General features: G+C 38.0%; 1 long non-coding RNA gene and 1 other non-coding gene across 2 annotated transcripts in view; both read right to left on the reverse strand.

The window, feature by feature from the left end:
* The window catches only part of LOC123334712, a 182,433-nt gene that overhangs the window by 1,091 nt on the left and 156,446 nt on the right, over positions 1-24,896 (reverse strand). The gene's annotated exons all lie outside the window — the stretch shown is intronic.
* LOC112586712 lies at positions 2,702-2,838 on the reverse strand. The gene has a single exon (XR_003111200.1). It is a non-coding gene; the product is annotated as a U4 spliceosomal RNA (small nuclear RNA).

Genomic DNA, 24,896 nt, shown 5'->3' on the forward strand with positions numbered 1-24,896 from the left:
CATCTATTTCCCATTAAGTGATGGCACCAGATGCCATGATCTTTGTTTTCTGAATGCTGAGCTTTAAGCCTACTTTTTCACTCTCCTCTTTCACTTTCATCAAGAGGCTTTTTAGTTCCTCTTCACTTTCTGCCATAAGGGTGGTGTCATCTGCATATCTGAGGTGATTGATATTTCTCCCGGCAATCTTGATTCCAGCTTGTGCTTCTTCCAGCCCAGCGTTTCTCATGATGTACTCTGCATAGAAGTCAAATATACAGCCTTGACGTACTCCTTTTCCTATTTGGAACCAGTCTGTTGTTCCATGTCCAGTCCTAACTGTTGCTTCCTGACCTGCATATAGGTTTCTCAAGAGGCAGGTCAGGTGGTCTGGTATTCCTATCTCTTTCAGAATTTTCCACAGTTTATTGTGATCCACACAGTTAAAGGCTTTGGCATAGTCAATAAAGCAGAAATAGATGTTTTTCTGGAACACTCTTCCTTTTTCCATGATCCAGCGGATGTCAAATAAAGACTTGATGCATGAGATAGTCTGGATAGACATTATGGAGTCCATCACATAAAAGAGATAAAAAATTGACATCTTTTCCCATTGACCCTTGAACAATGCAGGACTGCCAACTCTTTATGCAGTTGAAAATCCAAATATAACATACAGTCATTCTCCATATCCATGGTTCTGTATCCCCAGATTCAACCCTGGATTATGTAGTACTGTAGTATTTAGTATAAAAAAAAAAATTCCACGTGTAAGTGGACGAGCAAAATTCAAAGCCACATTGTTCAAAGTTCAACTTACACATGCAATTCAAAGACAGTCACCATCTAAATGCATTACATTAAATTTTTTTACTGAAGCAACAATATTCTAATCAGGAAAGATAAATAATGAAGTAACCATAATACCTTTTGAGGAGAGGTAATGGAAAAGTATTGATGAAATTTTTAAAAATACAAAAAAATTAGACTGAGGATAAAAAATGTAAAGGGACTAGCTAGGTCCAGAAAATGTCTCTTATTAAATGCATGGACTTAGCAACTGTTTTGATGTTGCTCTTCTGTTTTATTTTTTTTGTTTTTGTTTGTGGAATCAGTTAGTTTTGCTAAGATTGCCTAGGTTTTACAGCACTGGAAGGCAATTTGTATTAAAAACCAGCTGCAACTGTTTCCCATGGAGGAAAGATCCATAAATTACACTTCAGGTTATTTGTCAGTTAATGTAGTTTAAACCTGTCTGCCAAAGAATTTTTAAAGTGTGAGAATTGATCCTGAACTCCAGCTGAGAGGCTTGTGAAATTATAAAGGTAATATGTTCACTATAGCATCTCCTGCTGCCCAATTTAAAGGTGCTAGGTAGGAGGTCAGTGAAAAAGGAAGGCAGTTGGATGGCACTATTTGAAATATTTTAAATAAATGTTTTGTAAGGGACTAACATATTATGTAAAGGAATGATTTTTTTTTTTTCCTAAGCAGAATCTTCATCCAATCATTTGATTTATGAATGAGAGACTTCACTGAGAGTCTTCGATCTTCTGGTTAATCCAGTTTTTAGCCCAGCATTTTTTCCATGCTATAATTTGTAATGCCTTGTTTAGTCTTCTTTTTCAAATGACTAATAAGAAAGGCTTTATTTTTTCCCTACTTTTTCCTCAACAAAATATTCTGTGGCCTAATAATTCTAACATAGACAAACTTGCTTACAACTTCCTGCATGGATACCTACTCACTTTATGAGCCTATTTGCTGCCCAGAAGCAGTGCTGAACCTCTTATAGAACCTAAGGGTTGTTATCCTGTAAGCAGGCTGGGTGAATCAAAACTAGATTAAAACAAACAACAACAAAAAGAGACATGACATCTCTGGGCTTTTCCCTGGAACAGCCAGGTATTCTGAAATCAGATGGTTAATTACGTACAACAGCCAACGCTGCTTGCTTGATTTGTTCCATAAGGGTTTTCAGGATATAAAAAGATGAAGTGTGGCAAAATAAAATTAATATCCAACTTGTAGGATGAATAGAAGGCAAATAACATGAAGGTGGAAGGAAAGATGGAACTAGGAGTGAGGGCACGACACAGGATCCGTGAGGTGGTGTCCACTTGAAAAGGATGAACTCAAAATGAGCCCTAAGCTGGACCCATCAAGGAGAAAACTGTATTTAATTACAGGGTTGAAGAGTATCTATGAGGAAAAAATGATGCATTAGTGAAGAAGTCCATCAAGTTTTGATTTGCAATCTGAGAGGAAGAGAGAAAATACTTTATAAAGGAATGAACAATAAGTTTCCATCATTACCGGAGACCTAGCAAGGACTTTCTCTCAGTGTCTAATGATGTCCCTCAAAGAGGCAGCTAACACAAAGCCTGTGTTGTAAGAGGAACCTCAGGAGTGGCAGAGAATTAGGTGTTGAAACACCAATATGACGCCCAAGCAGGAAAGGTTAAGAGCCCCAAGTATACATCATTACAGTTTGTTATTTATTGAAAAATAAAAAGTAATAAAATAAACAGTACAGTGCACAGATTTTTATCTTATGATTTATGTTGTGATTCATTTTAGAACTTAAGAAAGAATGGCCAGTTAAAATCCCTGAAATCCAACTATGGCATAGTGGAAACAGCACTAGATTGAAGCAAAAACCTAGTGTGACCTTCAATTTCCTTAACTATAATACTTCTCCTTCTTTTTTTAAAAAATTCATTCTCCACAGAGACTCTCAAACATTGACAATGCCAACTACATTTCAAGTTCTTTTGGTGTAGTGGGACACTTTTCAATCAGCAATAATTGTACCTCAGATAAACCTCACTGGCTATGATATAGCCACTGTGCAAAGCTCAGCTTCACTAACTTCTGATTTTGCCAGACAGCTCATGGTTGTTCCTACTGACACCCAGATGTCACACCTATAAAAAGGCAAACCAAGGTAAACCATTCAATATCATAGTAATCCAAGTCTATGCCCCGACCACTAATGCTGAAGAAGCTGAAGTTGAATGGTTCTATGATGACCTTCTAGAACTAACACAAAAAAGATGTTCTTTTCATCACAGGGGACTGGAATGCAAAGGTAGGAAGTCAAGAGATACCTGGAGTAACAGGCAACTTTGGCCTTGGAGTTTTTCCACTGGACTACAAAGTCAAGTGGACCTTAGGAAGCATCAGTACCAACAAAGCTAGTGGAGGTGATGGAATTCCAGTTGAGCTATTCCAAGTCCTAAAAGATGATGCTGTGAAAGTGCTGAACTCAATTTGCCAGTTATTTTGGAAAACTCAGCAAAATGAAGCAGGGCAAAGGTTAACAGAGTTTTGCCAAGAGAATGGACTGGTCAGAGTAAACACCCTCTTCCAACAACACAAGAGACAACTCTACACAAGGACACCATTAGATGGTCAATGCCGAAATCAGATTGATTACATTTTTTGCATCCAAAGATGGAGAAGCTCTATACAGTCAGCAAAAACGAGACCAGGAGATGACTGTGGCTCAGATTATGAATTCCTTATTGCCAAATTCAGATTTAAATTTAAGAAAGTAGGGAAAACCACTATATGATTCAAGTATGACCTAAATCAAATCCCTTATGATTATACAGTGGAGGAATTAGATCAGATAGACACAGTGCCCAGAGAACTATGGACCAAGCTTCATGACACTGTACAGGAGACAGGGATCAAAAGCATCCCCAAAACACAGAATTGCAAAAAGGCAAAATGGTTGTCTGAGGAGGGCTTACAAATAACTTAGAAAAGAAAACTGAGAAAAAAGACATCCTGGACTGCAAAGTCAAGTGGACCTTAGGAAGCATCACTACCAACAAAGCTAGTGGAGGTGATGGAATTCCAGTTGAGCTATTCCAAATCCTAAAAGATGATGCTGTGAAAGTGCTGAACTCAATTTGCCAGCTATTTTGGAAAACTCAACAGTGGCCACAGGATGGGAAAAGGTCAGTTTTCATTTCAAACCCAAAGAAAGGCAATGCCAAAGAATGTTCAAATGACCCTACAATTGCACTCATCTCACATTCTAGCAAAGTAATGCTCAAAATTCTCTAAGCCAGGCTTCAGCAATATGCAAACCGTGAACTTCCAGATGTTCAAGCTGGATTTAGAAAAGGCAGAGGAACCAGAGATCAAATTGTCAATATCCATTGGATCACAGAAAGAGCAAGAGAATTCCATAAAAACTTCTGCTTTACTGATTACGCCAAAGCCTTTGACTGTGTGGATCACAACAAACTGTGGAAAATTCTTCAAGAGATGGGAATTCCAGACCACCTGACCTGCCTCCTGAGAAATCTGTGTGCTGGTCAAGAAGCAACAGTTAGAACTGGGCATGGAACAATGGACTGGTTCCAAATTGGGAAAGGGTTATGTCAAGGCTGTATATTGTCACCCTGCTTATTTAATTTATATTCAGAGTACATCATGAGAAACACTGGACTGGAAGAAGAACAAGCTGAAATCAAGATTGCTGGGAGAAATATCAGTAACCTCAGATACGCAGATGACACCACCCTTATGGCAGAAAGTGAAGAGGAACTAAAAGAGCAGCTTGATAAAAGTGAAAGAGGAGAGTGAAAAACCTGGCTTAAAACTCAACATTCAAAAAACAAAGACCATTGCATCCAGTCCCATCACTTCATGGCAAATACATGGGGAAACAATGGAAAAAGTGAGAGACTTTACTTTCTTGGGCTCCAAAATCACTGCAGATGGAGACTGCAGCCTTGAAATTAGAAGATGCTTGCTCCTTGGACGAAAAGCTATGACCAACCTAGTCAGCATATTAAAAACAGACATTACCATATGGACAAAAGTCCACCTAGTGTGAGAGCTGGACCACAAAGAAGGCTGAACACTTAAGAACTGATGCTTTTGAACTGTGGTGTTGGAGAAGACTCTTGAGAGTCCCTTGGACTGCAAAGAGATCAAACCAGTCAATCTGAAAGGAAATCAGTCCTGAATATTCATTTGAAGGACGGATGCTGAAGTTCAGATACTCTGACCACCTGATGCAAAGAACTGACTCATTGGAAAAGACCCTGATACTGGAAAGATTGAAGGCAGGAGGAGAAGGGAATGACAGAAGATGAGATGGTTGGATGGCATCGCTGATGCGATGGAAAGGAGTGATAGCAAGCTCCAGGAGTTAGTGATGGACAGGGAAGCCTGGCGTGCTTCAGTCCATGGGGTCACAAAGAGTCGGACACGACTGAGCAACTGAACTGAACTGATTCAAAGGCTTGGAACAGAAAGAGTATATTCTTATTTGCTTTGGAATTTTGCAAGGAGTCAGACATGACTGAGTAACTGAACTGAACTGAACTGAAAAAGGAGTTAAGAATACCTATTCAGAAAGTTTTTCTGAAGTTTGCACAAAATATTGCACATAAATGCCTTTCATTATATGATCTGAAATACTCATTTCTTTATATTATCTAAAGGTCTTTTAATTATATTTTGAAGATGTACTTCAAGAAAACTGAAAATTATCTTCAAGATAATTATCTTTATGTGAATTCAAACATAGTTACATAGAGATCCTTTGAACGATATTGTTGTTATAAAACTTACATTATTGGAGTTCCTAGAATATGACTAGGAAGCTAGTAAATACTTGATATGCTTCATTCTTTGCAACCTGAAAACAGTATTATTAAATACTGCTTTATTAAATAAAATTTATTTTATTATTATTAATATTAATTAACATTACTGCTTATTATTAATAAAATTTTATTATTAAATTAAAGCATGGTTTATTATTCTACCCATTTTATAGGTTATGAAGTTAAACAGATAAAGTGACAGAGCTCTGTTTAGAAATGTGAAGTCTGTCAAAAGAGAAAAGGGCTAAACCAAAAGACACTGCATAACAGAGAGGGGTGAAAATGAAATACTTAAATACAGAAAATGTCTATTACACAACAATATTAGACCCTTTAAAATTATTGGTACTTATTGATATCCAGAGTGTAAGTCCTTTACAAGAATATATTTGAAGGCCAATTAAAAATATATGTTGGTTATCAGTAAAAGTTTTCAAAATTATTTGTACAGCATCCTAGTCTTTAATGTTCAAAACCCAAGGAGTCCACACACGTCTCTAGATCTGACATCCCCTACCAAGAGGGCCAGACCCTGCACCCAAGTCCTCCAATGGCTCATCTGAGCTTTAGGGTGACAGTAGAATCCACTGTACTTAGTTCCTAAAGTCCCATATTTTGTTTTATATATTTGGGGAAAAAATCTTCTCTTTTTTCATTGTAAAATAGAAAGTTTTTAGAAGTTCCCAAATAAAAATTCATCTTTACATAAACTCACACCTTTATTAAGAAGGTCACCATTTGTTTTGTTCATTTTGGGTTAAGTTGCATTCCAGGAAAGGAGGTTAGAACTGAGATCTACCTTGTGTTCTGTCCTGGGGCTATGAAAACCCAAAGAGACAACAATATGGAATGCTGAAAACTTAATAATATTAAAAGTACTAAAGAAATGTAACACACTATTATTTTACCTGAAACACCAAGTATGCTCATAAGACTATAATAAGCTAAATTAATTGTATTAGTTTGCTGCTGCTGCTGCTGATGCTAAGTCGTTTCAGTCGTGTCCAACTCTGTGTGACCCCATAGACCGCAGCCCACCAGGCTCCCCCGCCCCTGGGATTCTCCAGGCAAGAACACTGGAGTGGGTTGCCATTTCCTTCTCCAATGAATGAAAGTGAAAAGTGAAAGTGAATTCGCTCAGTCATGTCCGACTCTTCGCAACCCCATGGACTGCAGCCTACCAGGCTCCTCCATCCATGGGATTCTCCAGGCAAAAGTACTGGAGTGGGGTGCCATTGCCTTCTCCGATTAGTTTGCTAGACCTGTCTTAAAGTATCACAGATTAAAATAATAGGAATGAAATTTTTCACAATTCTGGAAGCCAGAAGTCCTAAGCCAAGATGCAGGCAGGTCTGATTTCTTCTGAGATGTCTACTCTGGTTTGCAGATGGCTGTCTTCTCCCTGTGTCTTTACATGGCCTTCTCTTTAAGCTTATTAGTATCCCAATCTCCTGTATGACTGTAAAGACACCAGTCATATTGGATTAGGGCTTACCCTAATGAGCTCATTTCAATTTAAATGTCTTTTTAAAGATCTTATTTCCAAATACTGTCACATCTTGAGATACTGGAGGTTCAGATCAGATCAGATCAGATCAGTCGCTCAGTCATGTCCGACTCTTGTGACCCCATGAATCACAGCACGCAAGGCCTCCCTGTCCATCACCAAGTCCTGGAGTTCACCCAGACTCACGTCCATCAAGTCAGTGATGCCATCCAGCCATCTCATCCTCTGTCATCCCCTTCTCCTCCTGCCCCCAATCCCTCCCAGCATCAGAGTCTTTTCCAATGAGTCATCTCTCCGCATGAAGTGGCCAAAGTACTGGAGTTGCAGCTTTAGCATCATTCCTTCCAAAAAAATCCCAGGGCTGATCTCCTTCAGAATGGACTGGTTGGATCTCCTTGCAGTCCAAGGGACTCTCAAGAGTCTTCTCCAACACCACAGTTCAAAAGCATCAATTCTTCGGCACTCAGCTTTCTTCACAGTCCAACTCTCACATCCATACATGACCACTGGAAAAACCATAGCCTTGACTAGACAGACCTTTCTTGGCAAAGTAATGTCTCTGCTTTTGAATATGCTATCTAGGTTGGTCATAACTTTCCTTCCAAAGAGTAAGCGTCTTTTAATTTCATGGCTACAGTCACCATCTGCAGTGATTTTGGAGCCCAGAAAAATAAAGTCTGACACTGTTTCCACTGTTTCCCCATCTATTTCCCATGAAGTGATGGGTCCGGATGCCATGTTCTTCATTTTCTGAATGTTGAGTTTTAAGCCAACTTTTTCACTCTCCACTTTTATTTTCATCAAGAGGCTTTTTAGTTCCTATTCACTTTCTGCCATAAGGGTCGTGTCATCTGCATATCTGAGGTTATTGATATTTCTCCCCGCAATCTTGATTCCAGCTTGTGTTTCTTCCAGTCCAGCGTTTCTCATGATGTACTCTGCATATAAGTTAAATACACAGGGTGACAATATACAGCCTTGACATACTCCTTTTCCTATTTGGAACCAGTCTGTTGTTCCATGTCGAGTTCTAACTGTTGCTTCCTGACCTGCATACAAATTTCTCAAGAGGCAGATCAGGTGGTCTGGTATTCCCATTTCTTTTAGAATTTTCCACAGTTTATTGTGATCCACACAGTCAAAGGCTTTGGCATAGTTAAAAAGCAGAAATAGATGTTTTTCTGGAACTCTCTTGCTTTTTCCATGATCCAGCGGACTCTGGTTCCTCTGCCTTTTCTAAAACCAGCTTGAACATCAGGAAGTTCACGGTTCACATATTGCTGAAGCCTGGCTTGGAGAATTTTGAGCATTACTTTACTAGCGTGTGAGATGAGTGCAATTGTGCGGTAGTTTGAGCATTCTTTGGCATTGCCTGTCTTTGGGACTGGAAGGAAAACTGACCGTTTCCAGTCCTGTGGCCACTGCTGAGTTTTCCAAATTTGCTGGCATATTGAGTGAAGCACTTTCACAGCATCATCTTTCAGGATTTGGAATAGCTCAACTGGAATTCCATCACCTCCACTAGCTTTGTTCGTAGTGATGCTTTCTAAGGCCCACTTGACTTCACATTCCAGGATATCTGGCTCTAGGTCAGTGATCACACCATCGTGATTATCTGGGTTGTGAAGATCTTTTTTGTACAGTTCTTTTGTGTATTCTTGCCATCTCTTCTTAATATCTTCTGCTTCTGTTAGGTCCATACCATTTCTGTCCTTTATCGAGCCCATTTTTGCATGAAATGTTCCTTTGGTATCTCTGATTTTCTTGAAGAGATCTCTAGTCTTTCCCATTCTGTTGTTTTCCTCTACTTCTTTGCATTGATCGCTGAAGAAGGCTTTCTTACCTCTTCTTGTTATTCTTTGGAACTCTGCATTCAGATGTTTATATCTTTCCTTTTCTCCTTTGCTTTTCTCTTCTCTTCTTTTCACAGCTATTTGTAAGGCCTCCCCAGACAGCCATTTTGCTTTTTTGCATTTCTTTTCCATGGGGATGGTCTTGATCCCTGTCTCCTGTACAATGTCATGAGCCTCATTCCATAGTTCATCAGGCACTCTATCTATCAGATCTAGGTCCTTAAATCTATTTCTCACTTCCACTGTATAACCATAAGGGATTTGATTTAGGTCATACCTGAATGGTCTAGTGGTTTTCCCTACTGTCTTCAATTTCAGTCTGAATTTGGCAATAAGGAGTTCATGGTCTGAGTCACAGTCAGCTCCTGGTCTTGTTTTTGCTGACTGTATAGAGCTTCTCCATCTTTGGCTGCAAAGAATATAATCAATCTGATTTCGGTGTTGACCATCTGGTGATGTCCATTGTAGAGTCTTCTCTTGTGTTGTTGGAAGAGGGTGTTTGCTATGACCAGTGCATTTTCTTGGCAAAACTCTATTAGTCTTTGCCCTGCTTCATTCTGTATTCCAAGGCCAAATTTGCCATTAATCCAGGTTTTTCTTGACTTCCTACTTTTGCATTCCAGTCCGCTATAATGAAAAGGACATTTTTTTGGGTGTTAGTTCTAAAAGGTCTTGTAGGTCTTCATAGAACCGTTCAACTTCAGCTTCTTCAGTGTTACTGGTTGGGGCATAGACTTGGATTACTGTGATATTGAATGGTTTGCCTTGGAAACGAACAGAGATCATTCTGTCATTTTTGAGATTGCATCCAAGTACTGCATTTCAGACTCTTTTGTTGACCATGATGGCTACTCTATTTCTTCTGAGGGATTCCTGCCCACAGTAGTAGATATAATGGTCATCTGAGTTAAATTCACCCATTCCAGTCCATTTCAGTTCGCTGATTCCTAGAATGTCGACATTCACTCTTGCCATCTCTGTTTGACCATTTCCATTCTGCCTTGATTCATGGACCTGATATTCCAGGTTCCTATGCAATATTGCTCTTTACAGCATCAGACCTTGCTTCTATCACCAGTCACATCCACAGCTGGGTATTCTTTTTGCTTTGGCTCCATCCCTTCATTCTTTCTGGAGTTATTTCTCCACTGATCTCCAGTAGCATATTGGGCACCTACTGACCTGGGGAGTTTCTCTTTCAGTATCCTATCAATTTGCCTTTTCATACTGTTCATGGGGTTCTCAAGGCAAGAATACTGAAATGGTTTGCCATTCCCTTCTCCAGTGGGCCACATTCTGTCAGATCTCTCCACCATGACCTGCCCGTCTTGGGTTGCCCCACGGGCATGGCTTAGTTTCATTGAGTTAGACAAGGCTGTAGTCCTAGTGTGATTAGATTGACTGGTTCTCTGTGAGTATGGTTTCAGTGTGTTTGCCCTCTGATGCCCTCTTGCAACACCTACTGTCTTACTTGGGTTTCTCTTACCTTGGGCGTGGGGTATCTCTTCACGGCTGCTCAAATATGAATTTGAGGAGAGGGAATATAGCCTGTAACATTAATATAGTATAAACACAGAGAATGTGGCCACATTATAGCCTATATATTTCAAAACAAATAGTAAGAATAGCATTGTAAATACTGCATAGTAAACATATGTCAATAATAATTTAGTAGTTTTTATTGATTCATGACCTTAAAATTCCTTAAGAATATCAATTTGCTTGTTTGTCACAGCTGTAAAAGCCAGTTGCACAGGAGATTGGTTCTGTACTCCCACAGAATCCAACCATCCTTATGTGTTTATTGCTAGGAGCTGAGAATCAAAATAGAAAGAATGTATAGAACATAGGGACTTAATGTCTAATTGAAGCAGCAGTGCGGATGTTTAAGAGAGAAAGAATAATAAACAACAATACAAGTTTGCATGTTCTAAATTCCAAATGGGAAATTAGCTATCTTCCTGGTTCTGGGGTCATACCAGACAGCTCTGTATTGATTTCTAAAGGATTCCAAGAGAAAACTAACACTATTTAAATATGCAGATAATTAGTGGAATAGAATTTCAACAGAAGGAATAATAGCCATACAACTTTGAAGGCTTCTGATTTCAAATTACTTGCTCTTCCTTTATTTCTCAATGAGGAAGAAATAAAATGTTTAAAAATGTCCTCAATTATTTAAAAGTTCCATTATTTGGAGTCCATTCAACTGAGGTTTGGCAATAATAGGGAATGATAATTAGATTAAAGGATTTTTTTTAATACTTAGTTGATGTGAATTCAGCATATACAGTTTTATGACCTAAGAGAAAGTAGGGCTGAGTTATTTTGACTACCTGAATTGCCCTTAATGTATTTTTACTTGCATGAAGATTTGGCCAAAATCAATTCCATATTTCACTGTCAAATGTGGGAGGGAGAATGGGGAACAAGTTTTGTTATGTTCTACATGTGCAATTATTAACATAAGTTATCTGATGGAGTAGATTAAAAAACACAAAAATATATTACTATGGTCAAAATACTAAAGTGTTTGATTTTGTGGGTAGAACTTAGCACTAGAGTTGATTTTATTTCCTGCTAGCATTTTTGTATAGTGAGTGAAGATAATGTATTAATTTTAATCATATAGAGTCTGTCAAAAGAAGAGTTTAGGGAAGTACTGGTTAGATGTCCAAGTTCTGGAATCACAGTGCCTAGACACGAAGCCCCTAACTTACAGCTTGCATGTTCTTGGCCAAACTGCTCTTTCTCCCTAATGCGTTAGTTTTATCATCTGTAAATGGGGATAATAATGGGATCTGCATTATAAAAAAAAAAACCCATGAGGATTTAGTTAAAGAATATAGGAGGAAAATGCTTAGCACAAAGTCAGTAAATGTTAACTATTACTGGTAGCCAATAACTTAGAATATAGCTAGCATTTTGCTTTCTAAGCAATGGTTTGCAACCTCATCAGCACGAGAATTATCTGAGGATTTTTTTAATTCTAGTACTTGGCCTTTCCTCTAGAGATTTTGATTAAGTTGGCTTTGTGTGACGCCCAGACTTCCCTGAGTTTTAAAAATCCCCCAGGTAATTCCAACGTGCAGTCAAAGTAGAAAGGATTTGATCCAAAGAACCCACACAGATGTGTGCCAGCAGACAGCCTTGTCAATGTCCCACCCAGTCTTAGAGTATCTTTCTCCAAACTGTCTTCTGCATAACACTGGTAGACAAAGATGCTCCCTGAAGTAAAATAAAATAAAAAAGTAACTTGAAAGGGATGGATGCTGAGTCAACTAAGCTTGATGATACACAAAACCCCTGAAGATTCAAAGTTCACCTAGCATCTTAAAAGATCTGAGAAGCTCTGCTGTATGTAAACATGTTTATTGCTAATGAACGCAGATTTTCTCCAAATTTTTCATAGTAAGGAAGCACTTTCTTGAGGAATGTTTAACTTTCTGCTCTTACAACATAGTGGCAAATGTCACCAATTATCAGGCCTATTTGCTACACTATCAATTAACTAAGAACTGTGCAATGATATACGTTTAACATCTACTAACTAGGCCCTGAGTTAGGTACTAGGAATTGAAAGCTAAAAGGCTTTAAACAGGGTTCAGCCACTAGAATCATCCATGGAGTATTTTTTTCTTTTTTTTAAATACAGGTATCTGAACCTCACACCAGATATACTAGTCTATGAGAATGGACCTGCCAAGATGTAGTCTTTAACTTTTTACTAAGATTCTGATAATGAACTTGAGTTTGGAAACCACTATTCCATAACTGAGTATTTCATATTAAGCCAACATAGTTTTATTTTTTGCAACTATCAACCAAAAAAAAAAACAACAACAAAAAACAAAGTTCAAAAGAGAAATATCCATAGAAAAAGAAAAGAAATGAAAGAGGGTAAATGAAAAGGAAATAAATAGGACAGCACCGTGGAGCTGCAACACAGCTGAGCGATGTGCATGCATGCCACATCCATGCTGCTGCATCCATTGACCAGAGAGGGAGCAGGAAAAGAGGTACACTCTGGATCCCCCATGGACTGAAGAAGGACAGATCTCTGTCCCTTATCTGAGAGTAATAACAAACACCTCCTGTACCTTAGCTGAAGACACAGAGAGGAGTGCAAAAGGAGGGAACTGTGTGGGAGGAGTAAGGTGATTATAAATCTGGTAACTGAAGAGTTTAGGACAAAGGACTTCAAACTTGTTCTGAGGGCAAAGGAGTTAGGAATCATCCTGCTCTTTGAAGAGTAATATGAAATCTTGACATGGGTTCAGAAAATAGATATACATTTTTTCTAAGTCAACTATTAACATTTCCTGGTAGAAGCAGATGATAGGGTGCAAGGTAAATACAAACGAAAGGATTTCTGAAAATGTGATTGTGTTTCCTTGAATACAACTCTGTTAACGGTGGGACCCTAAACACTGCATGGTCTCAATTACATGTGGAATCTATTTTTAAAACAGCCAAACTAAGAGCAACAGAGACTGGAATGGTAGTTGCCAGGGGCTGGTAGTTCCAGGAAATGAGAAGATGGTGGTCCAAGGTCATACACTTTCACTTATATGATGAGTGATTTCTGGAGATGCAATGTACAGCTTGGTGATTATAGTTAACAATGATGAATTATATACTTGCAAGTTTCTAAGACAGTAGATCTTAAATGTTCCCACCACACAAAAAAGTAATTCTGTCAGGTGATGGATGTGTTAACTAACCAAGGTGGGGTTGTCATTTTACAATACATATGTGCACTAAGTCACAATGTCATATACCTCAAACTTATACACCGTTACATATCAAGTATTTCTCAATAAAGCAAGAAAAAATGGTGGTTCTTATTGGATCCTAGCTCTTATGTCTTGGATGTTCCTTAAAGAGTTTGACTTTTCAGTGATATGCTTAAATACATCTCAGATTAAAACATTACCATCTAGGCTTGAGTCAGAGAAATCATCCACCTTCCTGCTAGAATTCTGTGGGGGAAAACGTGCCCATTGTCCAAACATTAAATGTTATGCATCTAAGAATCCAACTTCAACATTAGCGAGACATGGTGACACAACACAGATGTTGAAATTTCTGTTCTGGAGGAAGAATGCTTGGATATTTTAGGAAGAAAGAATGGCTCTTTTAGGAAGAAAATCAGATTTTTATGACATCATGTACAACTTTCAAAATTTGCTCATGAAGTTGTGAGATGAAAATTAATTTTAAACTCAATATCTATAGGCATATAGTTTTGATGGAAAGAAGACACACTATCAGAGCTACTCACACTGGTGCAGGGATGCTGCTCAACTCTTCCGCAGAAGTGAAAGGCCCGGAACATGGCTGCCATCTTGTGGTCTGCACCTAAGTAGGCTTTGGAACGACTCACAGGGCTACTTCCTGCCAGAAACAAAGAATTTCAGGCAACACTGGGCCTTGGATAGGAGCAGAGACTTAAAATATTACTTACTCTTGGAATTCAGATGCTGCAAAAGTGTTGGCTTCTAAATGCTGAGAAATGGCAGAGGTTGAGCAAGGATATATTGGGAGGATTCTCTGATGTAAAGGGATCTTGACTTGATCTCTTTGTTAGACATTACCTAGAACAAATATACAGCAGAGTGCATAGAGGCTGGGATCTATAGCTGAAAATCAGTAAGAAGGTTGGGAGTGCTCCAGCTCTGTGTTCACTATAAGCCTTTCATCAGCAGACAGAACACGACTTGAAGGACTGGTCTTGTTCTACTTCAAAACTGAAGAAGAAGAAACAAATTCTAGCTAAGATTTATTAAGCAACTTTGGATTTGGATTTCTTTGTAACCCCAAAAGATCTCTCTGATTTTCTCTGTGACTATCTTGGCCATACAGCAAAAACAAGTTTGAGTGATGGAGCTTGGAGTCGAGATGTTGGGAAGAATTTTGCATGGGAAAGTCACTAGTAGCTTAGGAGAAGCTCAAATAAAACTTCCAACAACCCTACAAAGCTCAGTTTTGGATTGAAGGCTGAATGCCTTGATTTAATTTTATTACATAGAAGATATCACAATGAAATTCCCTATAAGCAACTAGACACTTGCCCCCAGCATTTAGCAGACACCGGGCTTCCCTGGTATCTTAAGTGGTAAAGAATCTGCCTGCAATGCAGGAGACACGAGTCAACCCCTGGGTTGGGAAGATCCCCTGGAGGAGGGCATGGCAACCTACTCCAGTATTCCTGCCTGGAGAATACCATGGACAGAAAAGCCTGGCGGGCTACAGTCCACAGGGTCCTAAATAGTCAGACATGGCTGATGAGACTGAGCATGCACTCACACACACGCAATCATGAATGAAGCAAATCCAGTAATTACATGAACTCAGTGTAGAAAAATATATGTTTCATTTGTTGTTGTTATTTGAGAGATAACAGTGTTAAATGACAGGCACCAGAGAAGCTGTGAGAACTTTAAAAATATGGAGGAAACAAGAGAGTGTTTAGGAAATATTAAAGTGAGCTTTGAATTAGAGTATTTTTCATGTTCTTGCTGCTGCTGCTGCTGCTAAGTCGCTTCAGTTGTGTCTGACTCTGTGCGACCCCCCTAGAGATACAAATGAAGATCAGATTCTTTACTAATGTTCTAGCTTGGAGTCAAACTCAGGGCACACAATGTGGAGTTTGTGTCCAGGCTACAGAAGAGTTGTTGAATCCTATCTACTGATTTAGGTAGATATTTAGGTAGATATTCCACATGTATTATTCCATTTCCTTTTCACAACTTTATGAAGAAGAGAGGTAACTTCCTCTAGTAAGTGGCATAATTAAAATTCCAAACTAGGTTGGATTGACTCTATAGCACATGTTATTTCCACTACACCAGGAATTCATGAATCATTCTCGTAATGTATGTTCTTTATTATGTCTAACTAAGAGCAGACTTTCAGAAGCAGCTGACAGTAGTTATTAATTATTGTCAGAAGCAGCAGCTTAGTAAAATTTATTACCATACATTTCGTAAACATTATTATTCAGGTAAACAAATACCAAAAATCTCATTCAACAGGTCAATTCATTCACCTACTTTGGCTGCATTTTGCAGCCCACTCACCATCATTGGCCATCATGATAAACTACTTTTCAAAATAATTAAATATTTCACAGGGCACATAGATACATTTCTGGTCAACTCACTTCCATTATTAAAATCTGTCATTACCGTTTTTTTAGGACAAATTCATTTTCCATGTTGTATAATGAAGCATTTTACATCAAGTACAGTTTTTTCAAGAACTGGAGCAATTTCAAGAGTCCTTTTAAGAAAAAAATTTAGGCCTTCTAAAAGGTACTCACTTGGCCCACTTCCATGTGCAAGTTGGCCCACTGAAAGAAAATATAGTTTGAGTTCAACTTTTATAACATAATATTAACTCTGTATCACTCACATCTAGTTGGTAAAGCCTATGAATTTTTTTTTTTTTTCAGTTAGTAATACAAAGAACTCATGAATTGGCTTTCATTCTATCGTTGTATAAAACTCATTTGAGAATAACTATTCATCTCTCAAAATTCTCTAAGCTTCATCCTATAATAAGCTGCTGCTGCTGCTAAGTCACGTCAGTCATGTCTGACTCTGTGCAACCACATAGACGGCAGCCCACAGGCTACATCACCAGAAATCCACATGCCTGGACTTTACTCTCACAGCTCTCTGAAGCAGTATTGCCTGATACACAATGTGTGCACACATGTGGGTTCCTGTTCTAGATTCTCCACTTACTAACTCTGTGACCTTCAGAAAATTACTTAAATTTCTTCATTACAATTTCCTCACCAGTAGGATAACTTTGGAAGTTCAGTTCAATTCAACAAACATTTAGAGTATCTATTACATAACTATGACTTGTGCTGGAGTCAGGTATAAAAAATTAGTTCATCATTAAGCCAGTATTTATTTTGAGCAAACACTATGTATTACTCACGGTCTTAAAGACTAAGGTTAAATCTTTGAACCAGGCTGACAAATTTCTTGTTCTCATAGCTTATATTTTAATAAAATATTCAGAAAATAAACAAGGAAACCAAGATCTAATTCAACATAAATTCAAGTAAGTGATAGGCATTAGGAAGAAAATAAAGCAGAATGAGTAGGTGACTTGGGGAATATGTCTGCTTTAGAAACAATAGCCAGAAATGATACCATCTAGGAGGTGAACATTTGAACAGAAAAATGAATGATAAGGAAAGATGATCAAGAAATCTCTATATTCAAGGAGCTTATTGTCTAGCAGGGCACAGAGAACAAATGTATAATTTCAGTAAGTGCTAAATTGAAGTTTGTAGACATCTCTTAGTAGAATGTGTTTGAACAATGTAAAAGTGTCCTAGATGAAGTCATGCCCAAATAGATATTCACTAAATGTCAGTCATCTTTTCTCTCTTTAAGATTTAACATGGTGTCCTTCCTTTTAATCAATACAAGGGAGAACTACTCAAGTCTTCATAGTGACATTTAGGATCAGAAACAATAAAAATTACATCGTGCCACAGAATTCTCTTTTTGCTTCTACTAGCTATGGTTCTTAACTTCTGCCCCAAACCACTATTTCCTGTTGTGTTTTTTTTCCAATCATTTTTATTGTTTTAAGGTCACAAGCTATCTTGATCTTTTTTGTATCTAAACAGGGAATTAATTTTTTAAGCACAAAAAACATGTTCACTCATTCCAGTTATTTTTGTGTCTGGTATTTAGAAAAAGTGCTTGTCCAACTCTTGTGACTCCATGGACTGTAGCCTGCCAGGTTTCTCTGTCCATGGGATTTTCCAGGCAAGAATACTAGAGTGGGATGCCATTTCCTTCTCCAGGGGAACTTCCTGACCCATGTCTCCTGCATTGCAGACAGATTCTTTACCACTGAGCCACCAGGGAAGACAAGAATCCCTCTACCTCTTCATAGTTCAAACACAAGCAATAGGATGAGTGTGTAAAGAGCCTAACCGTAAAAAAATCCAGCTGTATTCATACAGTTAGAGTGAGGCCGGGGCACTGATCATGGGAGAGAGGCCAAGGATTAGTGTTCAATGTAAGGAAATGCGAATATTCAACTAAAGATAAGTCTAGAACCACACAAGACAGGAAGGACATGAGTACTGTTAGCTGAAGTGATAGAACAAAGTCTAAGTATCAGTTCTTGTTAAACTTGCATGGGCACTCAAGGAAGTGACAGCATTTGCTAGGGAGTGGGAAAAGTTGTGTGGAGTGGGGAAAGTTGGGTGAACTGAGATTGGCTTGATCAAATGGGCTCAGGGAAGCTTTAGCAGAAAAATATGGGCCCAAGGAAAATTATTCCAGTCACTGTAGAGGTTCAGGTATGAAAGTAAGATTCCAGGCTGCAAGTCAGAGGGCCTAGGCAAGTCTTGATCCAGGACTCATTTGTAACCAGTGATATTTTCACTCCAAGAGAAAAAAGATGTGGTCCAGAATCTAGCATGAAGTTAAATGGCCTCAGCAGTAAAATTTCTCAGTAAAGGGGTAGAAGCTGTGTAGCTTTACAAGTCATACAAGAGATGGTGACAGATTTGGAAGTACTCAGAGTAGCTATCGTATAAGTAAATGGAACACAAAGGATTGTCATGCGTTCAGGATTTTACACCAGTGGCATACATAGCTAGGTGAGGTTGATGCATCTTTTGATGCTTATTTTCTTCTAGTAATTTACTACTTACAGATATGATTTCTATTTTTGTAATGCTTAAAATTTGATGTATATAAAGTCCTGAGAAGCCAGATTTTAAAAAATCTGGCACCAAAAAGCAAAGGTACACCTCTGATGGCTAGGATAGCAAGAAGTCTCAATCTTTTATTTATATTGCAAAAGAAATAAATAAAATTCCTGAACTTCCCTGGTGGTACAGTGCATAAGAATCTGCCTGTCAGTGCAGGGGACACAGGTTCGATTCCTGGTCCTGGAAGATTCCACGTGCCACAGAGCAACTAAGACCATGTACCACAACTACTGAGCCTGTAAGCTTCAACTACTGAAGCGTATGTGCCCTGGACCACAAGAGAAACCACTCACTGCAACTAGAGAATGCCCGCATGCAGCAATGAAGCCTCAATGCATATGTGTATATATATATATATATATCTTAAATATATATATATATATGTTAAAAAAAACCTCTTAAGCACGTGAAAGATTATCTTTTGCCTGAGGGATTTTGTGTTCATAAACTGACACTGATAAAATCTCCAAGAGAAATATGTTTATTGTACCTAGTGACTAGGCTAGAAAGGAAGAAAAGTCCTAGTCCTTTGGTGAAGACAGACAGCCATAGAGATGATGGATGTCTGGAACAGGAAGAGGCATCCATTAAGCCAATCACAGTTGGCACCCTGTTTCAGCACAGAATGTTTGACACTTACTCACAAGTTACTGAAATGATTATGTGCTCAGAGTGAATCCATGTGGGCAAACCAAAACTTTCACTGATGAAAAGAGAACCTGTTATAATATTTTAAAGGGTGACTCAAAGAGATTCAGCTTTAAAGCATAATTTTTTAATAAATTCAAAGGAAATTCCAGCACTGACACTTTAATAAATACATTGATAGCCAACCTGTTTTGTTCTCTATGTTGTCAGCAGTGAAATGAAACTAGATTTAATAAAAGTTTATATAGTACAATGTGATTCAGACTATCTAATCAAACTATGATTCACTAATTTAAAAAAAAAAGTCATAATTCTCTTTCAAATAGGGTACACAGGGATGCCAGGGAGGCTTAACATGTCAATCAACCAGTGAGAAACAAAATATTGTAATATTTCATAAATAAAAAAATAGTAATCAATTACTCTTATATAGTCCTTTATAGTTTTATATAATGGATTACAACTTTGACTGTAACTCAGCTTTTAATCACTAGTAGAAACAACTGAAAATAGCATATGAGACCCTGTCCCTCCTCCTGGGCAGGGGAGGTCAAGTTTCCCATGGGCAGAGTTGGAAGTAGCAGCATGAGAGCCTCTTGAATTTTTCTAGAGAAGGATGGATTCTAAGTTTAGGAACCAAGAGTCTAAGAAGATGGCAAGAGGTTCTGAAAACAAGTCCAAGGACAGGGGATGCCAGGGAAGATAACCATTTGTCATTTGCATGGTTTGTGTATGGGCCTCTCAATACTGCCCTCCTGGGCCCTTGTAACACATTTCAGAGAACAAATGCTTAGTTCCAAAATAGTAACAAAGAATTGTAAAAAGTCTCCTTTAAAAAAGCTTTAAAAAATTAAGTATATATTGGTTATTCAACTAAAAGTCACAGGTTCAAATACTTCATCATTTTTCTCCTGCTACTGCATTATTTATGTTGATATGTCCACAGCATGAGAAAATGAAGGAGAGCTGAGGATAGGCTAATATTCTGTAAGAACATCCAAATTCCCTGTATCTTTGCATCACACTTTCTCAATCAACATAAATCAATAAATACATAATTGCACACACAAGGACCTTAGGGTAAAAAGAAGGTCAAAATGTGGTTTATGCTATAGAAGAATTTTGGGCTAGTAGAAAAGACAGAAATGTAAATGTCATACAATACTGTGACACAATGAGCCACTGTGCTTTGTTCTGTGTGCAGGATCAGAACCCCTGGGTGAGCTATATGGTTGTTCTATGCCACTTCTGGGCTTCACAGCTGGCAAAGAATCCACCTGCCAACGCAGGAGACACAAGAGCCATGGGTCTGATCCTGAGTCAGGAAGATCCCCTGAAGTCGGAAATGGTAACTGACTCCAGTATTCTGGCCTGGAAAATTCTATGGACAACAGAGCCTGGCAGGCTATATAGTCCGTGGGATCTACAAAGAGTTGGACATGACTAAGCATGCATGCATACTATGGTATGCCATTTCCAACAGTGAGAAACCCTAATTTGGAAAGTGGTGAACTGGTCTCACATTTCTCTTTTTTCTTTTTTTTAAGCATTTCTATACCCTTTCTTTGGAGAAGGCAATGGTACCCCACTCCAGTACTCTTGCCTGGAAAATTCCATGGACGGAGGAGCCTGGTAGGCTGCAGTCCATGGGGTCGCTAGGAGTTGGACACGACTGAGCGACTTCACTTTGACTTTTCACTTTCATGCATTGGAGGAGGAAATGGCAACCCACTCCAGTGTTCTTGCCTGGAGAATCCCAGGGACGGGGGAACCTGGTGGGCTGCCGTCTATGGGGTCGCACAGAGTCGGACATGACTGAAGCGACTTAGCAGCAGCAGCAGCATACCCTTTCTATGGTTCCCAAGCCTAAAAATTATTCATGGCCCTCAAATACTCTCCTTTAAAACTCTTCCATAGTTTTTCACATTTAGAATAAAAGTTAAATTCCTTTCTCTGGTTAATAAGTCTATAAGATCTAGCCCCCAAATCCTCTCCAAGCTCATCTCACTGATTCATTAGATTTCACACATTCTGGTCCTTTAGAGAAGTCCCTTTCAAACAGTAATGTGCAAACAAAACCACTGAGGTCTTGCTAAAAATGCAGAATTTTGCCTGTTAAGATTTTCATTTAGTCAGTTTGGAGCTGCTGCTGCTGCTGCTGCTGCTAAGTTGCTTCAGTTGTGTCCGACTCTGTATGATCCCATAGATGGCAGCCCACCAGGCTCCCCCGTCCCTGGGATTCTCCAGGCAAGAACACTGGAGTGGGTTGCCATTTCCCTCTCCAATGCATGAAAGTGAAGTCGCTCAGTCGTGTCCACAGGAGAGGGGGATGTAATTCTTATATTTGTAAAAAGCTCCAAAGTGATGCTGATGGTACTGGTCCTGGGATCACACTTTAAGTAGCAATGTGCCAGCTCATTCCAGACACAGCACTATGAGCAGCAGTGAAATTCACCAAGCACATGCTCCACTTAGAAACACAGTGCCTGTTTTTCCTTCTGGCAGCAACTTGCTTCCCTCACATCTTTGTATAGCATGATTTGTCATGCAGGTATCTGCTCAAATGTCAGCTCTGGAGATAAGTCTTTCTTAATAACCCTATCTAAAGTGGCCCATCCCATCACTGATCTGTAACATTCAACCAATGCTTCTTCCTATTTTATTTTCTTAATTACTCTGTCATCTTCTGAATTTTCTTCATTGAACTATTCATTTCCTAGTAAGTTCCATGAAACAATGGCATGGACTGAACTGTTAGCATGGTTTCTCAGCACATAAAACAATACCTGATCCAAAGGGCTGGCTTTATGGATACATAACCTGTGCAACTTCACTTGGCCTTCTGTTTAGTTTAATACTGCTGTCACCATCTAGACAATAATAATTTTATCTTTGAACCTGTGCTTTTTAAGTAATGGGACAATGAAGCATGATGTAAGTAGAAGAAATTCACTCAAAATATGTCTTCTTTGCAGCCCCATTCTCATATTATGTTTGTGATGTCCCATGAGCAGAAAATTCTGACAGACCCACATACATGGAACTCAAGAAGACTCAAAGTTATTACAATTAAGTGAATTTCTTATTTACTTACTTATAAGGTAAATGGGGCATTGACCGCCCCAGGAGACCACACTTTCTATCTAAGCCAGAATTCGCTTCAAAAATGCAAAGAACAATGGAGTTCTAAGAAACATGAATGGCCCAGGAAATCTATTACCATGTTACTTCCCTAGTCCATCACTTAACACAGAAAATTACGTACAAGGAAAGGGAAGATAAGGAAAAACACAGTTCCTTCTCTCTTTGGTCCTCCCTTACTAAGGACAAAAGGAGACAGTGCTAATAGAATGTGTACATATTAAGAAGTGAAATAAAAACAGTTGAATTAGTTCTCTGCAATATTTCTACTGTTTTATTGAAAACAAAGTATATACATATGTGAGGTATGAGATATGAATTAAAATGAAATGCAAATTTTGGGTAGTCTGGATATGGATTAAATGCTCTTACACTTTCATTTAAAATTGACACTGCACAACATAATGATGAGTAAAATTCATGCTAATTAAATATTTTAATTTTTTCTTAATTAAAACAATTGCAAAAAGACAAAACAAAAAAAAACACAAAAAATAATGACACATCAAAAGAGAAAAGAATGAAGAAAGAAAAGACTTTATAGTTGATACTTTTAATGGAACTTTTCCCTGATTTTTGGACAAGGAACCCACATTTCATTTTCTGCTGGGTGCCAAAAATTGTGTAGCCCATCCTACTGATCCACAGAAGCACATGTTGAATGGTAGAATTGTACATTTACTATGTGGTGGGTGCTATGCAAAGCCCTCTGTATAGATTGACCTTATTTTATCTGCACAATAACCTTTTAAAATAGATGTTACTGTTTAATAGATGAGAAAACAAAGGCTTAGGAAGATTAAGTAATTTAGCCAATATCTTAAAGGTTACTGGTAAAGAAGCTAGATTTCAGACTAGGATTTAAGTCTGTAGGATCCTAAAGCCCACCTCTTGATGACTCTGCTGTAATTTCTCCCAGAAGTCAGTCTTATACCAGGCTTTGCTTGGGCTCCTGGAATATTCCAGAATGGGCCCAAGATTCTATTCTGAAAAAACAATACTGATCTCATTTCTACCTTGTTCCTAAGGACTCTCAAAAGTCTTCAGTTCTGTATCTATACCCAGATTTTCACATGGATCCATGTAAATAATTCACAATTGAGGAGGTGCCAGACACCAATTAAATCAAATTTCTCAGAGTATTTCAATATTTGTGTCTCAGAGACTAGGGGAACTTTTAACCTTATTTTGACATTTTATTTAGATCTCCAAGATGAAGACCATTTCATTAGGGTCTTTTAAGTGTTTCTAGCTATATTCCAGAGCACCAAGAAACAATGTCTTTCAGCAGTTTTAATATTCTTTGCCCAAATCTCACTGGCAAATGTAAGTATATCTTTTATTCATGCTGTTGAATAAAAGTCTCTGCCTGGATATGCATGATGTTTAAAATATTTTAAATAATGCTCACTATGGTAACAATATATTTGAAGTTTCTGTCATTTGGAAATTAAAAGTTTCAATTAGAGAGTGAAATATAGTACCAAACTCTTGAACATTTAGTATTAATGAAAGGGGAAAAAAAATCAGTGTGTGATCATATATCAAACATCTCATGTTTTTATTTTAGTATTTATTAGCAGATAGGACCTATTTATCTAACATATTTGTGATTAAATTTATTTTACCATTATAGTTTTTAAGTCAAATATTTACTTTTCATATACATTTTTGATACGAATATTTATTACTATAAATCCATTTTGAGATGAGATGTGTTGTAATAGGTTCAGTATGTATAATGAGGCCTAATCACAGGCACTTACCTTCGCTCTATTTCAAGGTACAGAGCTCTAGATAATTACATGGTAACATATTCATACATCATGAGTTGTAAGAGATTTTCAAATACTTCTAATTTTGTTGATATTAACATCTTCAAATGGCTATATTCACTTTTTCCTTGCAGTTTAAAATCCATCACAGGTACAAGATTAAGTGACAGAGCCATGTGGATATCATTTAATTTGGACTCATAATAAAATAAATCACTTAATTATAAACTTCTCTAACTTTTAAACTCTGCTTTTGTCTGTTAGAGAAGCCAGTTGCTTTTGCTCTTAATATAAGCAAAGAAATTACAGAGAAAAACTGGAAATTCTCTTAGCCTCAACCTCCTTATTTCTAAAATGAAGGCGAATGGACTTGACTTTCAAGGGACATTCCTTCTCTATGAATCCAGAAGATTTATTTTTCTCCTTTAATATGAACCAGACATTATTTCACCTTCACTTTGATTTGACGACTAATATTACTTCTGTGCATTTAGTCAAAATAATATGAAATTACACAAATACTCAAACAAAAAGTTCTCATGCTCATTATAATTGATAGGACAATTTGGGTGAATTTTTAAAGCATTTACCTCAGTTCCTTGC

This window comes from Bubalus bubalis, chromosome 8, assembly GCF_019923935.1.
Source record: "Bubalus bubalis isolate 160015118507 breed Murrah chromosome 8, NDDB_SH_1, whole genome shotgun sequence".
Taxonomy (NCBI): Eukaryota; Metazoa; Chordata; class Mammalia; order Artiodactyla; family Bovidae; genus Bubalus; species Bubalus bubalis.